The 17,091-nt window shown below is 37.5% G+C and overlaps 1 pseudogene; it reads left to right on the top strand.

Annotated features, from left to right (window-relative positions):
* Window positions 1-5,572: 5,572 nt before the first annotated feature.
* LOC149171177 (kinesin-like protein KIN-14L pseudogene) lies at window positions 5,573-8,599 on the top strand (annotated as a pseudogene).
* The last annotated feature ends 8,492 nt before the right edge of the window (window positions 8,600-17,091 follow it).

Genomic DNA, 17,091 nt, shown 5'->3' with positions numbered 1-17,091 from the left:
AACAATCTTTCAATTTAATATAATACCATTTTTATTATAAGTTAATTTATATATATATAAGTTATACATATATATATATATAAATAAGAGAAAATATTGCAAATACATAAAAATATTATAAATATAATATTGATATTGAAATATTGATATAATAAATTTATAAATAGTTTTATTATTAGTTATCTATATAAATGTTAGATTTTTAAGTTTTATTAAATTAAATAAGGGGAGTTGTAAGCAACAAGTCCTTGTCGTGTTTAGTACGCATTTTTAGGATAAAGTTCCAGATTCACCAACGACGGATTTAGTTTATCCAATTTAAGTGAATGTACCAATCATAGTAGTTTGATTCCCATTTGTTGCGTTTAAGTTTACCTTGCTCCTGTTAATGTGCCAGAATTGGAAGAACTTTCAACCTTTTATAACGCATCAAATTGATCTCTTGGAGATTCCTTAAATTCTCTATGGAATTTGGAAGCACCTCCAAACTTTTACAGTAGCGCAGATTTATATTCTGAAGATTAGATAAATTCTCTGAGAAATTTGGGAGTATCAGAGCCTGTATATTTGGTTGCTTAAGCAGTAGAACCGCCATCAGTATCTTATCTTATTGATCTAGTCGATGATCCAATCAGTGATCTAGTTTATGCATAAGCATCAAATCTAGTGTAAGTGAGCATTTGCCAGTAAGATGCAACAAAGGTATAGGCAAGAGTAAGGGGAGAGAGTACATAAGAAGCAAATGTGGGGGCAGTATATTATTCTGTGAATTGAGTTTCTACTAAGTCTTAACAAGCAGCGCCCAAAGCAGTTTGAGAGCCATCAAACCTCTATGTTCCATATCCATTTGGATAACTTAGAGCCTATTAATTAAGAGCCATTTTCGGATCCAAAACCAATGGATTGAGTTGCCTAAGCACTTCCACACTAGTAGATCCCACATAGGCATAAAGAAAGGTTGCTAAAGCAGGCGAGGTAAGAGTTTCAACAACATCAAAGCATGCATAAACAGACCCACATCCTTTCTTGAGAAAACCAGCAGTTTTCCTAACGTACCTTCCAGTAGCATTCCAATAGTAATAGAACTGCGTTGACAATGGGCTATTGAAAGTAAGGGACCAATTAAGCTCTGTCTGAAGCCCCGACAAGCACTCAAGGAAACGACGCCACCATAAATCCTAGCTACAGCCAAGTCAGCTCATGTTATAGGTGCAACAACTCATGTTAAGCCGGCACTTGTAAGAGCAACAAATAGCAGATTCGTGGTCTTCTGTGCACTTCTACTACCTATTTGTTACATAAACACAAAAATGGATTACAACAGAGCATGCTGCAAATATCCTTGAATAAAAATTCATTGAAAATTGTTGACATGGTTAAGAAGGTTGTTATTATTAAAGCACTTACAGACGATGATGATTGTTCTAGTAGATCATAGACATCTTTCAGCGTCACACCGCCAAGACTATGCTACATGGCTACATAAATCATGATCTCTTTTAATGAGTAAAATATCATGATAATGCTGTTTGGGGTTCCTGTCCCTAGGAAACTCCTTTGTCTGTCATCTTGTTGGACATATAAATTAATAAAAAATAAAAAATTAAATAAATAAAAAATAGAAAAGTAAAACTTGCAAGTGGTTAAATAAAGGAACATTATGTTAAATATAGAAAATATAAAGCTTGCGGGTGGGCACATGTAGCTTGAATGCAGCCCATGTATCCCCTCTCCACACTAAATGTTCGGTATGTGCTCGAGATTCAATTGAAACAGCCTCGCTAATGAAAGATGGCCTTGCTACCCAGTCCAACCATACTAGCCAACAATCCCAGCTAGTTGTACCACACTTGCATATATGGGAATTTTAAGACCGAAAGGTGGTGTATGTGGTAATGGTAAAAAAAAAGTGGGGTTGGATCGGGCTTATAACCTTTCACCAGCTTACTGAGTTGATCCAGTTGAACCTGTCAAAGTAGCTGCACCACCAACAACAGAGCCAACACTAGCAGCAGAGGCAAAATAAGACATGTATATGTAAGAGTAATCCGCCTATCAACTAAGCACCTATCAACTGAGTCTCGAAAAGAAAGAGGTTAGGTAATTTTGGAACAAGTCATGGATTTCAAATAGGAATTCTATTTGAAACTGAAGGATTTTAAACTAGCGTTGCAACTGTTGATTCAAATGATACTAGTGCTTTTGGAATTGGTTTGTATACCCTTGCTTCTGCAAAAACAATTGGGATTGGTGGTGTTTTCACTGCTGAGACTCACTCAAACTAGTGGGGGTGCTAAAGTTCAACAGAGGGTAGTTTTCTAGTGACCTGTAGTATTTTGAACTAGATAATTGAATAATTAAAAATCCCTTTCAATTTCTTGTAGACAGTGTTTGAAATTCTTAATAAGAATGCAAGCAGCACTAGAACTGATCACTATGAGCGGAGAGTGAAAGGAGAGCAGGAACTGAACAAGCTCGCCATTTTTCATTTATCTAAACGAAATGAAAGTGTTTCGTCACGGAGCACATTCAGAGGTGGCTTGCCCCACTTCCTGTACTGTTTTTTAGGTGATACGAGTTAGGAATGCGACTTTGCCTTTATGAGTACGTTGAAGCATCTTGACGCCTGGGTAAATGATGCCAATCCATCAACATTATCTGCTGCTCACAAGAATCGCATCTAATAAAAGCAAATACAATAACTAGGTGAAATTCATAATTATAATGAAGGCCTCCAGCATTTTCTGGATCATGAAACATTCAATCCACTACAAAATCTGTCTACAAAGCAAATAAAAATGGAACAAAGATAAATCAAAAGCAGAATTGATAGGTAGGCGGTGCATGTATTAAGATACCAGGCGCCTTCCTCTGTCTGATGTGTATATCCTTACAAGCCAACCTAGGTGTACAGGCAAGTGTTGTTTTAGGTAAACAAATTCTAGTAGAGTTATTCTAGTAGATTTAGTACAGAAATAGGAAAAGTTTCTAATTTTTTCTAGTTATTGCAGTAGAGTTAGTATAGAAATAGGAAAATTTTCTAATTTTTTCTGTCAAGAAGTTGAAGCCAAAGTTGTCAAACCCAAAACCTTTTAATAAGAGTAAGAAAAAGTTGAAGCCAGAGCTATCAAAACCCTTTAATTAGAGTAGAAGGATTAGAAGAAGACGTTGTCAAGATAATTTACCCAAAAGCCAAGTTGAACCCCAGTTGAAGCCCAAGCTGACAAAACCCTTTAATTAGAGCAGAAGAAGTTGTTGCTAAACTATCATTCTTGTAATCATTCCTACAGGTTGAGCAAAAGAAGCTGTTGTTGCTAAACTATCATTCCTGCAGGCTCAGTAGAAGAAGCTATTGTTGCGAAACTATCATTCCTGCAAGTTCAACAGAAGACGCTATTGTTGCGAAACTATCATTCCTGCAGGCTCAACAGAAGAAGTTGTTGTTGCTAAACTATCATTCCTGCATGCTCTTAAGTGTTTGCCACCAAAAAACATGCTCTTAAGTGGTCGCCACCAGAAAACATAAGTTCTCACCACCAGAAAACATTGCTGCAATTGCGAGTGTAATTGAAGCAATTGCCACTATTCCATCCAAAAATAGTGAATGAACAAGAGTGAATAAACGAAAATATTGTGTAGCAAACATTGAAGCAATTGTGACTATTTGAACCAAGAGCCAAATTAGAAATATCGCCAAATCAGAAATTTCAGAAATATTGTTGTGTAGCAGTGTTCCCTGCCAGATCGGGTTCTCATGAAAACAACAATTGTCAATAATTGTCAGGTATGGTTCTCATGCAAACCACAATTTTGACACAACAGTAGTTCTCTAGACACATCAAAAACACATATTTAAAATAAAAAATTATAATATCTCAATCTTATTGAAACTCCAAGATATATGTTACAAATATTTAATGTCTATGAATTAATGTTAACACTAGACCAACAATAATCCATATGAACATTTATATGATGTCTTTACTCATTAGTTTAAGTTTCAAATGAAAAATGGTTCATTTAAATTGCTTTTAAATTGCCTTGGCCTCGATATGAGGCCAAATAAGATGATGAATCCTTTAATTGGTTAAAAAGAAATATTTGATTTCACTCATTGGTTAAAAAGAAAAAGCATTTCATTAATATAAACGAACTGCGATTAAAATAGAAAAACAATCATTGATTTAAGTGTCGGACTAATGCTTATCAGAAAATCGATTGCTATAGTCCCTGCAAGGCCCTTTGGGTAGGGACTAATAATATTACAACTAAGTATTTGAAACGAATCAAATTTTAATATAATTAGATTAAATCTAAATGTATTGATTTCATGTTTTAAATAAATATTACCCTAAGATAATAAATTTATAAAATTGAAACTTTATTTTAAATATTTCTTTTACAAAACATATATAGAGGGTGTAGTATCTTGAAGGGGCATGTCATTAAATGCAATGTAATGATAAAGTTGGTAAGCATGGGAAGTTTAAAAATAATATAATTAAATTCCTCTGTTATTCGTGTTAACAAAGGGGTGTTGTTTGTTGTCAAGATAATAGTAATTTAATATTGAGATTAGAATTTTTGGGATAAATAAAATATATTAAATGTTTAAATATGTTAGTATATTGTAATAATTTATAAGGTTAGCGAGGGGTGACAAGAGAGAGGGGTTTTTTTATGGTTTTAAAGAAGTTAAAGTTGCAGAGTATTTATGGGGTTAAGGATATATGATAAACAACCAAACTGAAACTAAGTTTATGTTTGTTAATAGGAGATTCAATTACACAAAGAAAATGAAATAGGTTCTTTAATTGTTTTGGGAGACCCTCTTTCTTATTCAACATTTAGTGAAGGGCTCCCATCTCATGGACAAAATATTAGAAAATCTGACAAAAAGAATTAGGAAAGTATTAAAAAGTTTATTTTCAATAGCATATTTCCATTTTCTCTGTGATCTCAATAAAAATACTAACTTATGTGTTGATGAAAGTTGTAAATTCAATTTGAGAGATTTAAAAATCGATGCTCAAATCAACTCCTTTCTTATTCTTTAAAGCTAAATAAATTAACAATACACACTTATAAAAGATTGGTTCTTATTCTTTTAAAGCTAAATAAATTAACATTACACACTTATAAAAGATTGCATTATCGGAGCCAAGGTAGGTCCACGGGAAGTTATGACGTGTTTATGCGACTAAGGTCGTTGGGCTTCTCGTCGGCTTCGGATGTGTTTGAGGCTCAACATTTGACTTGACCGTTGGGATTGGACTTGTTCAGTCTTCTCTACTAATACTAAAGAAATTCCCATTAAAATTCTCATATAAGCTCTCCATTCGCACCCATTCTCCGCTCGCACCCATTCCGAAAACAGTCCTCTTTGCGAATGAAAACAAGTTACCTAAAGCATCGAGTATTTTGAATTTATTCTCGAGAAAGAGAGTTCAAGGCCTGGTTGAATTCGATTGATTGATCAGTAACCGCACTGATTGAGTTCGCATTCAGGGCCAAGCCTCTCCAGTTGCGGTTTTTCAGTTTTCTATTGAGATTTGTCGAATAAGAAGAAAAAATGTCTCTGGAACCAGATTCTACTCCCAGCAGGGTCCCTCCCCCATTGGTTTCCAGCACTTCTCCCTATCCTCCTCCCAGAAATTCGTTTTGTCAGAGAAGGCACGAGGCATTTTCCGACGATATGTTCAGGAGTGGCACGGATTTACAGGTTTCTAGCGCAGAAAGTAGTGGATCGCAAGGTCGTTTGGCTTCACTGAAAGCAGAGGAAGCAGCTAATAGGAGGTTTCAAGCTACGGCATGGATAAAGAGCATGGTTGGTTCTCTAGATATACCATGCGAGCCATCTGAGGAGGAGTTTCGTCTTTGCTTGAGAAATGGGATCATATTATGTAATGTTATCAACAAGGTTCAGCCAGGCGCAGTGTCTAAGGTCGTTGCAAATCATGTTTCATCACTTCCTCCTGAAGGACGGCCTTTATCTGCTTATCAATATTTTGAGAATGTTAGGAATTTTCTTGTAGCTGCTGAAGAGATGAAGTTACCTACTTTTGAAGCTACTCATTTAGAGCAGGAAAGCTTGCGGCCGGGTTCTACGACAAAGATTGTTGACTGTATATTGGGGCTGAAATCTTATTATGAATGGAAACAGTGTGGAGGAAATGGCTCTTGGAAATATGCAGGCCCTTTGAGGTCCCCCATGATTCCACGAAGCAAAGGAAATTTCCTTCAACGCTCAACTCCTTGTGTGCCTGTAAGGGACACTGAAACTCTGCCAGACCTATCAGTTATAAACATGGATGACGGAGAAAAACGACTCGGTGACATCTTTCAATCTAAAGACACAATGGGAGCTTGGTTAAAGCGGTTTGCCGTAGAAATGACAAATGACAAGGAAAATGTTGATCAGAACTTTGTTGAAGCCATACAAACTGCTGCACCGGGCTCGATGCAAGCATTCATGAATCTTATCATTGCAATTTTTGCAGAAAATAAACAAGACAAATTTTCCTTGATTCAGAAAAGCCAGGATCAAGACAATCAGCTCCTTTTGGATTCTCCGGACCAGAAAAATGGTGACTGTTCACCTTTTCAAAGTCAGGTTCCAAAACCTTTGCATATAAGTCAGGAACATCAGATGCGTTTGGAAGCGCAAAGAAAAGAAGTCAAGGACATAAGAGACTTATTACTTAGAGCACGGGAAGATGTACAAGGGTTTCAGGCAGAGTGGCGAAAGCATTTTGAATTGCTTGATAACCAGGTCGCAGGAATTTTTAATGCTGCTAGTGGATATCACAGAGTTCTGGAAGAAAACAAGATCCTTTATAATAGCCTTCAAGAACTCAAAGGAAGCATAAGGGTATACTGCAGAATCCGACCCCATTTTGGAGGTCAATCTGAAGCTCACAGTGCAGTGGAATTGATTGGAGAGGATGGATCCCTCCTGGTCAATACATCCAAAATGGGCAAAGATGTACAGAGGATATTCAATTTTAATAAGGTTTTTGGGCCATCTTCTACACAAGAAGAGATTTACATGGATACACAGCCATTGATCCGATCTGTAATGGATGGTTACAATGTCTGCATTTTTGCATATGGTCAAACAGGATCTGGGAAAACCCATACCATGAGCGGTCCAACAGGTGCTTCTGAAAAAGAGATGGGAGTCAACTATAGAGCACTCAGCGACCTCTTCGAGTTGTCTCAAAAGAGGAAAGATTTAATGGTGTATGAAGTCTCCGTCCAAATGATAGAGGTATACAACGAACAAGTGAGGGATCTTCTCGGAGCACTGACCTCAAGCAAGAAATTAGATATTCGAAATAATGGTCATAAGGGATTTAATGTACCGGATGCTATACTTATGCCTGTTAAAGCAACTTCTGATGTTTTGGATTTGATGAATTTAGGCAAAAAGAATCGCACTGTTAGCTATACTGCACTAAATGACCGCAGCAGTCGTTCTCACAGTGTGTTGACTGTACATGTGCAAGGTACAGATCGTGTTTCTGGGTGTAACCTTCATAGCTGCCTTAATTTGGTAGATCTTGCTGGAAGTGAGAGGGTAGATAAATCTGAAGTAACTGGAGATCGTTTGAAGGAGGCACAATACATAAACAAGTCCCTTTCATCTCTAGGAGACGTAATTGCGGCATTGGCACAGAGGAATTCGCATGTGCCATATCGAAATAGCAAATTGACTCAATTGCTTCAGGATTCATTAGGGGGCAAGGCAAAGACTCTGATGTTTGTGCACATAAGTCCTGAACCGGATTCATATGGAGAGACAATAAGCACCCTTAAATTCGCTGAACGGGTGTCGTCTGTTGAACTTGGTGCTGCACGTTTGAATAAAGAAAGTGGAGAAGTTCGTGAGCTTAGAGAGCAGGTAGACAGTTTGAAGAAGGCGTTGGCGAGGAAAGAAGCAGAAGTAGCACAGTTACAGAATGCGAGAGAATCTCCACTTATTGACAAACACAAACTCCAAACGCCAGTGCGAAATCGTAGATGGAGCCTTGAAGCGCCTGGAATAAGCAAATTTGAGGTACAAGATGGTATTTATAATTTTGGGGTGGGTACCCAAGATGACAAGTTGGTAGATTCAGGGGAGAGATCCAAGCTTAATAAGACGCCGATCGGCAGACAAAATGGCAACCGTCGGAGCAGTCTGGGAAACGACGGTACGGACGGTGAAATAAATACAGTCACTGATACTGTGGCTCCATTCGCATCGAAAAAGACTTCTCAAATTAAAAAGTCACTACAGTCCTTTGGAAAACTAATCAATGGTGAAAAAAGATCTACAATTCAAGTTGAATTATCACCCCCTGTCTGTAGCGGTGGGCGAAGATTATCTATTGGTGGACAGAGCCAACCCTTCTCAAACAGGCAGCAGCCACTTACAGTGGTCAACAATTCAGAAAGTGGTCACTCTAGGCGAAATTCACTTGAAGGAAAAGCACCCGTGGGATCGAAGATAACAGCTTCTCCAAACGGGCATGCAGGGCGAACTTCTAAGACACCACCTGATCAGCAGGTCATGAAGGTGGGAAAACCTGATGTAATAACCTTCAAAAAGAGATAAACTCTGCACCAGGGTTGGAATTTGACGCTCATTTTGACCGTCAGAGGCCATTTTGCCCGTAAAATACGTTGAAATTTTTTAAATTACCGTCGGCATGAAGTCTTTGGAACGGGGCAGAACGTATTTTTGACGGCTAAGGTTTTTTTGAAAACGTCATTAACAGTTTATTTAGATACTGACCCCTTTCCATTTCAACTTGGAACGGGCATTATAATAAGTCCATAATGACCTTATCAACAAATAAACTCTAATTTCAAATCTGAAAATGTTTACTGCAAAATTTTGGAATTCGAACAATGTGCTCTTACCGCACTTAATTCTGAAATCCGAATTTGCAGTGTAATTATAATACAGGATCTCCTGTTTATTATAGTTTGAAATACAACAGTTTGGTTGCACTATAATTTTATTTTCATAATTATAGCATCTGAGGGTTATTATAGTCTTGCGGTTCTAACCATAATATCGGTAGAGTTGTATAATTGTTGAGGCTGTGTTAATTTGTGAATAATGGTTTGAAAAGTGTTTAGATTCAGTTTTGGAACTCACATTAATGCAGGATGACTCATCATGGTTACTCAAGAAAAACCACGCCCTGTAATTACCCTATGAGTAGTTTGAGTTTGGCTTTCACTCTTACCAAATGTCTCTTGAGGCTTGGGCTATTAGTCTATTTCATTACAATCCATGACATCAAAATCTTAGCCAAACAAAATCAATTTTAAGATATACTATAAAGCTAAAAAGAAATTGAAAGGAGACAGAGCAATCTCAATAGGGATGATCACTGGAAGATTAGTAGGTGTTAGATCCATGCCCAAGATTAGCAGTTGTTGGATCCCTACCCTTTCTTCTTTCCTTTTTCATTCTGCTTGGGTTTCCTTTCTAGCTCTATTCCCTCTGTCTTTTAGATTATTTGAATTCACCTAGTTTCTCTTTTCTATTTGAATTATTGTTTTTCCTTTCTTACTTGCTACTCATTACCTTTTTTTATTCATATTATTAATATATTTATTTTTCCTAAAAGAATAATAAGATTTCCCTTATTTTTATTTATTAGGATCTTAATTAATTTACTTCTTTAATAATTTTAATAATTTTGGTTATAGATGATATATAAATAAATATATCTGAAAAAATCATAAGTATATATAATTTACATACATTTTTTCTTAAAATTGATACAAATATGCTCATTCCTTATATATCCCATAATTGACTTAGGAAATCATTCATCTAAATAAAATAGATATAATTAAAAAACATATATAAACTAATTAAATAATTAAACAATAAACTTTTATCCTATCTTATCCCATAATCCTTCACATATGAGTATTATTATAAATTGATTTTATTTAAATTAAAAGATGAAAAGACATCTTTCGTTAAGTATATATTTATATAAATAATATTGGTAAATAAGTTAATTAATTATTTTGACTAATTAATTTATTTAGGTAATAAACATTTATTTATCCCATAATAATATAAGTTTATCTAGTTTTAAATTAAAGAATTTAGATGATTTATTAAGTTTAAGGTTCTTAATTTAATTTTATTATTAGCGGTTTCATTTAGTTACATATAAACTTAAATTAAATAAATCCAACAAATTAACTAATTAACAAATTAATAAAGTTTCTACTAATTCTAGGTTCAGTAAATTCTAGTTGTAGTCCACTCAATTATAGTTGTTTTCTTTGGTCAAAAGTAGTCGTTTCTAGTCGTTGGAATGAGAAGTCCCTCTATTTCACTTGTTGTCATAATCTGGTTCTTCCACACTTACTGGTTCGAAACGTGTGGACCTATGAAATATATGTGATTATTGCCAAAAAGATGTCTTAAAAAGAAAATCGTCAACAATTCCAATTTATAAACACAATTCTTTTATAAAATTTGTAAGAAGTGTGTATATATTTAACTAAACACAAGAATTGTCAACAATTCCAATTTATAAACACAATTCTTTTATAAAATTTGTAAGAAGTGTGTATATATTTAACTAAACACAATTCTTTTATAAAATTAGTACGAAGTGTGTATATATTTAACTATTAGTGTCGTTTATGTTTTACTCTATCCATCACCAACAATGTGTGTTACTTAAACACATACTTGAAATACGTTAAGTGGGTTAAGCATTCACCTATGAAATATGATGTGATTATTGCCGAAAATATGTCAACAATTCCAATTTATAAACACAATTCTTTTATAAAATTTGTAAGAAGTGTGTATATATTTAACTATTAGTGTTGTTTATGTTTTACTCTATCCATCACCAAGGTGTGTTACTTAAACACACACTTGTAATACATTAAGTGGGTTAAGCATTCAAGTAAAAACCAAAATATAATTTATGAATTGTACAATTTGATCATCTTAATGAAACAAATTTAAAACATCATTAGAAACTATTTATTTATTTATTAAAATTAATAAATGTAGAAATAATGTTGAAGAACTCAATTGTAAACATGATAATAATATAGATATCTTATCTTGGAAAGGTTTCTTGACAAAACAATCTAGAAATGACATTTGTTTGGCTCTTTTATGCTTTGGGACTTATTACAAATAGATACTATAAACTTATAGATGACAAATTTGTTTTTTTTTTATTCCTAGGCTTCACATTCTTAGTCTTTCTATATTTTCTTTTGTGCCATTAATATTGCAAGCTTTCAATTTTCCATGGGTAAATCTATTTAGGCCCATTTTCACCTTTGATCGATTTTCTTTCTCGTTGATGCAACTTGAGGTGGATATGAATGGACCATACCAATTGAAGAGACATCCCAAGTGAATTAAAATATGCACACACATAGAAAGAAAAACATATTTTTAATAAATAGGAATTAAGATATTTGCAACTTGCACAAAAGGACCTATAGCCTAAGGACACACAACCACGGAACACCTATAGCCTTAGGAAACACAACCATGGAAAATGTATCTGAGATCATTCAACAAAGGTTCTTACCTAGCTTCCTTAAATATAAGTCTACAAAACTAATGGATCAATAAGCGTCTAGCCTAATAGAGACTTTATATCAAATAATGGCATTCATATATATATATATATATATATATATATATACCCACAACACAACAAATTTGGATTGGTTTGAAATGTTTTGTTCATAATGAGATCTCATCAGATGGTCAATCTTAATATGATTGAATTCCTAGGGACAAGGGGAAGAAAACATATGTAGTTCATACTCCTTAGAAGGAATATCCTTCAATAACTCAGAATTCATTCATTTGATCAGGGTAATTTGGATTAGAATCCAAGTCTAAATAGTTTCCTTGAAATGCAATGAATATGCATCTATCTCTTATGAAAACACCGTTAAAATTCCCACTTGAATGAAACAATCAATCAATCCATGAGTGTGTTAGTGCATCATCGAACCTACGTGGCTGAAAAAACAAAACCTCTTCCTTGTCATAATAAATTTGGACAACAATATTGCTTGTTGCAACTAGCTCTCCCTAAGTGTATTGGCCACCCACCTTTATTGGGTTGTTTGGGCCTGAGGTCTGTCACAGTATCACCGACTCACCACTCACTTATGAAGAACGATATCTACTGCCACTTATGAAATACTAAAACAATTTTAATGCATTGTACTTTCTTGACTACAAACTCTCGGCGGTGGAGCCCCACATTGATTCAATGTGATTATGATAGTGGAGAGGATGCAAAGGATAGTCCATCTTATAGTTTTACTTTGTTGGTCATATTTACATCCCATAAGATCTCCTTAGTAATATCTCATATATACAAATTCTATGTCATGTATGAGTGAAGGACATTTGGTTTCAGAGTTATGGATATTTTATTGTGAGTGTTCCATACAATTTGAAACCAAAATTGAGAATTCAATAAGTCATTTATGTGTTACAGTCAATTTTTTTTTCCTATGATAGATATGTGTTTTTAATGAAACCTTTATTAGTGAAGGGTTATTTTATTATCAAAACATCACTCTTGAAGGGAAAAGTTTTAAACATAAAGTTTCTTGAAGGGCAACATAGAAACCTAAAACGTCAAACAAAAATGTATAATGGGTAAAGACTAATCCAAACTCCCACCCTGCTCTGCACGACAACTGCAAAAAGCACCGGGTACCCTGCACACCACAAAATAAACTAGCAATTGCACCAAATGTTGCAAGGAAACACGAGATAGGAATGAAGTTGCTAACCTTCTTTCCAAAGAGGTTGCACAACTGAGTAGAGGACAATGGATAATACAGGAATATAAGAATGGTGACTTCTTCCAGATATATCACAGGCCATATATAGATGAGGAAGCAGTTTCCCAGGATTGATTGACAGGATCAATCCAAACAATGGTTTCTCTGTTTTTATTTTGCTTTTTCTTGTTTTTATTATCTGCAGAACAATCTACCAAACAGTATGTATATAGTTTTTGCACCTTCAAGTTTAATGAAGGATTTTGTAACATTTAAGCAACAACAGGACTCCACCAGTTGACAGTAGTGAAAGCATAACACAATGTTGGCATACAACATGTAATTTTCTTAAAATTTTAATGAAAATTATGCTTTTTCCTTGGAAAAAAGATTGCATTACCAATCACTAATAGTATGACATGTAATTTTTGTTTTTTTTTTATGAGTTAATTTTATAAAATATATATTTACAAAACCCTTTATTTTTATTGTCTAATTTAAAATTTTTTAGAAAAAATTTATAATTTTGCTAAATAAAAAAGCTCATATTTGATCTTCAGGTTATGCATGTTCTTCCACAAGAAAAATGTATTTACTGAGGACATAGATGGATACAAAGTGAACCTAAAAGGATTTAGATGGAGGATGGCAATGGCGACGAGGGAACTTGATGAGGGTTTCAGTGTAATAGCCTGGTAATTCTTTTTTACTACGACCCTACCCTCGATGGTACCTTCTAGGCTGGTGACCGTACTCATTACCCGTTACCCTACCTACTCTCCTGCATAGACCCGTTTCAACTGTGTTATAGCCTTGTCACCGTGGTTATCTTCCCCCTCCACCGACAAGGGTTTACCTTCCGTTTTCTTGTTCTACCACTTTTGCCCCTAGTCACCAGTGACGGGCTCCCCAAGGAATCTGCAGGCAACTGGAGCAGGAATATAGCGACGACTATGGATGAGCTCGTAGACTATTCAGAGGACCCTTTGGAGGGAATCCCCATTTGGAACCATCCCCAGAAAATTCCCGTAGGCGGTTACCCTTTTGACAGTGCACTCTCAGATGTTGTAGCCTCTCTGCCCTCGATATCAGGTCCTTTGAACTCGGTGGCCACACTCCCGGAAGCCACCCCCTTGCTGTCGGACCTCACTTCTCAGTCGTTGTTGCCATCTACCCTATCTTTCGTGGACCAATCTCTGGATCCTGGTTTGGAAAATCTCTCAGTGGGCATCGCACCCTTTCCACCCTCCACTGGCTCCCGTGTCCCCTCATGCCTTTCGCTCCTGAACGGCAACCTATGCTGCTCTCCACGACCCCCATCTGGTAATTTCACAGGGATCTCACCGATTTTTGGAGTTTTCTCTGTGGAGCCTCCTTAGGACCCTCCTAATTTTGGGGATCATCCTCCTCTGAGCGAACCTCTGCAGCCCACAGATGGAGACAAGCCACGAACGACTAAAAGACATCGATGCCTGAAACCCAAAGCTTCTGAGGCTTTTCTAAGGCTCGAAGAGGGCATTCAGTTGATCGATACTATGGATATTGCTGACAGGGTCTTGGTTGGAAGAGTTAGGGGGAGGAACTACAGTGCAGCTAGGCTGAAGTAGTGGACATCGAAGGTTTGGGGACGACATCTGGCTGATCCTCCTTTCATCTAGAATTTTTTAGGGGATGGTTTGCCCTCCATTTCGCAAGGGCCGAACACACGAATTGGGTCCTCTCTACGGCTTGGCACATAGAAAAGGTTCCGGTGCTCCTGCGCAGATGGACGCCCCTATTTGACCCAGAATATGAGAAGCTAAATGTTGGTCCCCTATGGGTCCGTCTCCCAGGGCTACCTTTACAGATTTTGTCTGAAGATGTTTTCAGGAGACTTGGGAATGTCCTGGGCTCAAACCTGGATCATGACAAATCCTACCTTACGAAAGGTATGATGGCCTACACAAGGGTATTAGTAAATTTGGATACCAGTGATGGCTTGCAGGAATACATCACAATTCAGTGGAGAAATTTTACTTAGAGACAGACATTGGATTTTGAAGGGGTACTTTTCATGTGCGAATGTTGTCACAAGGTCGGGCATCTGTTTAAGGAATACCCACTCAATAATAAGGCAAGATCAGGGAAATAGGTAAGGGAAATCCCATCTAAGTCAGCATAGGAACAGGAGGAACAACCTCCCATCGGAGACCCAGGGATACAAGCGAATCCGGTGGATGCAGGAAAGACACCCTCCAGAGAGGTTCCGAACAAACACGGCAGACCACCTCTTTAGCCACCCTCTCCTCCACTCACAAGGGCCAGAGCGGCTGCTGGGGCATCATCATCATCAAGTAAGAGTTCACCCTCCTCTTACCACTCTCATACATCTTCTATTACTGATGGCTTGGCATTTCCTCCATTTGGCATCGAACATGGGATTACTGGAGTATCTCCCCCCCCACACCCCCCCCCCCCCCCCACAATCTTGTCCCCCTCGCCCCCCCCAGCCACGTTCTCCATCACCCCATATTCTATCCCAGAGTCCCTTCCACTATATTCCCCTGTTCCTGAAGACAAGCCTCCATTCCTCAGATACCAGACTAGGTCCAAGGACAAAAAATAGCAGGACGACCACATTGGTCTTGACCTAGTACTCTCCCCTACTCCCCCTAAACTCCCTTGAGGACGCCCCTCTTCCCTCTCCAAAGCACAGAGTATGGCTGGAGACGAAATCGCTTCTAATAAGAAATCTACCATCCTGAGGGCTCTTAGAACACGAGGCCCATTACCTGAGCCCCCCTCATGAATATTGTATCATTCAAATGCAGAGGGCTAGCTAGACCCGATAAAAAACAACTCTTAGAAGACTACTATCTGCCTCTCCTATTGATGTTATTTTCCTCCAGGAAACCCTTAGCTTTGCTGAAGCTATCTCTCCATTATTACAGTTGATGCTCCTAGATTGGTCCTTTATTGGCCTTGATGCAAGTGGTCGTTCGGGAGGCATTGCCCTGGGGTTCAACTTGCTCACTGTCAATCTTTGCAACTACTGCAGGGGGCCGGGTTATCTTGGGGCAGACTTGTTCTCGGCTGACATAGGGATGGAGATATGGGCTATTAATGTTTATGGGCCGTGCCAACACAGGCCTGAATTTCTGGACCGCCTACTTAACTCTGAACTCTGTCAAAAGGATTTTCTAATCATGGGAGGGGATTTAAAATTCTCCATAGGACATGTGGAATCATGGGGACAGAGAGCACAAATTGATCCCCTTTTAGTCTATTTTGAGAATGTACTGGGAGCCCACAATATGATAGAGATCCCCATCACAAAGATGCAACCCACATGGAAAACAATAGAATAGGGGAAGATAGTCTAGCTCATAGACTCAATAGATTTCTTATTAAGGAAGGCCTTCTCAATTAGGGCCTAATTCACAGGTAATGGGTGGATCAGGGGGCATCTCTGATCACTTGCCTATTTATATGGAAATCAGCGGGGGGCAAGGGAAACCTAAGGGTCCCTTCAAGTTCTGTGCCACATGGCTGAAGGACCCTTCCTAAGTTTGTATGGTCACATATTTCTAGAAGGCACACCCCCCTACTGTAGCAGGTCATATAGCGGAAGGGTCCTTTGAGGAGGTAGGATGATCAAGCCCTCAGAGAGGCTAAAATAGTAATTACGGACTTTGAGAATAACTTGGGAGGGGTGTACAGCTCCACTAAACACAAGGATATAATCTCATCTCTATATGCTGCTAGAGGGGAAATCTTAAAGGATCGCGAAGAATCATGGAGTTTGAGAAGTACAGCGATCTGGATGCTTGAGGGAGATGATAACACTAAGTTTTATCATAAATTCGCAAATGGGAGGAAGGCAATCAACACCATATGGCAGCTTTCGAATGAACAGGGACACCCTGTAAACACCTTCCCCCAGCTAGCAGCATTGGCATCCTCTCACTTCAAGCAAATATACAGAGCACCGCCCATAGTGAACCTTTCCGAAATAATACAAGTGGCACAACTATTCCCAGGGTTTGTGGAGTAGGAGGAAGGCAGGGAACTAACTAAGGAAGTCTCCTAAGGAAAGATGGAAGCCACCCTCAAATGGTTCAAGAAAGATAAGAGTCCTGGGTCGGACGATTGGACGGTGGAATTCTACATAGCATTTTTTGAGATTCTAGGCTCAGACCTCCTCAAGGTAGTGGAAGACTCCAAAGTTAATGGAAAGATGTATGAATCCTCCAGAGTTAATGGAAAGATGCTGCTTCCATTGCTCTCATCCCCAAGATTGACAAT

This window comes from Pinus tabuliformis, chromosome 4_2, assembly GCF_031772625.1.
Source record: "Pinus tabuliformis cultivar Carrire ecotype Pingquan chromosome 4_2, CPIR1, whole genome shotgun sequence".
NCBI lineage: Eukaryota > Viridiplantae > Streptophyta > Pinopsida > Pinales > Pinaceae > Pinus > Pinus tabuliformis.
Note: the sequence above shows the minus strand (reverse complement) of the source record. Positions and strands in the feature narration are given on the sequence as shown.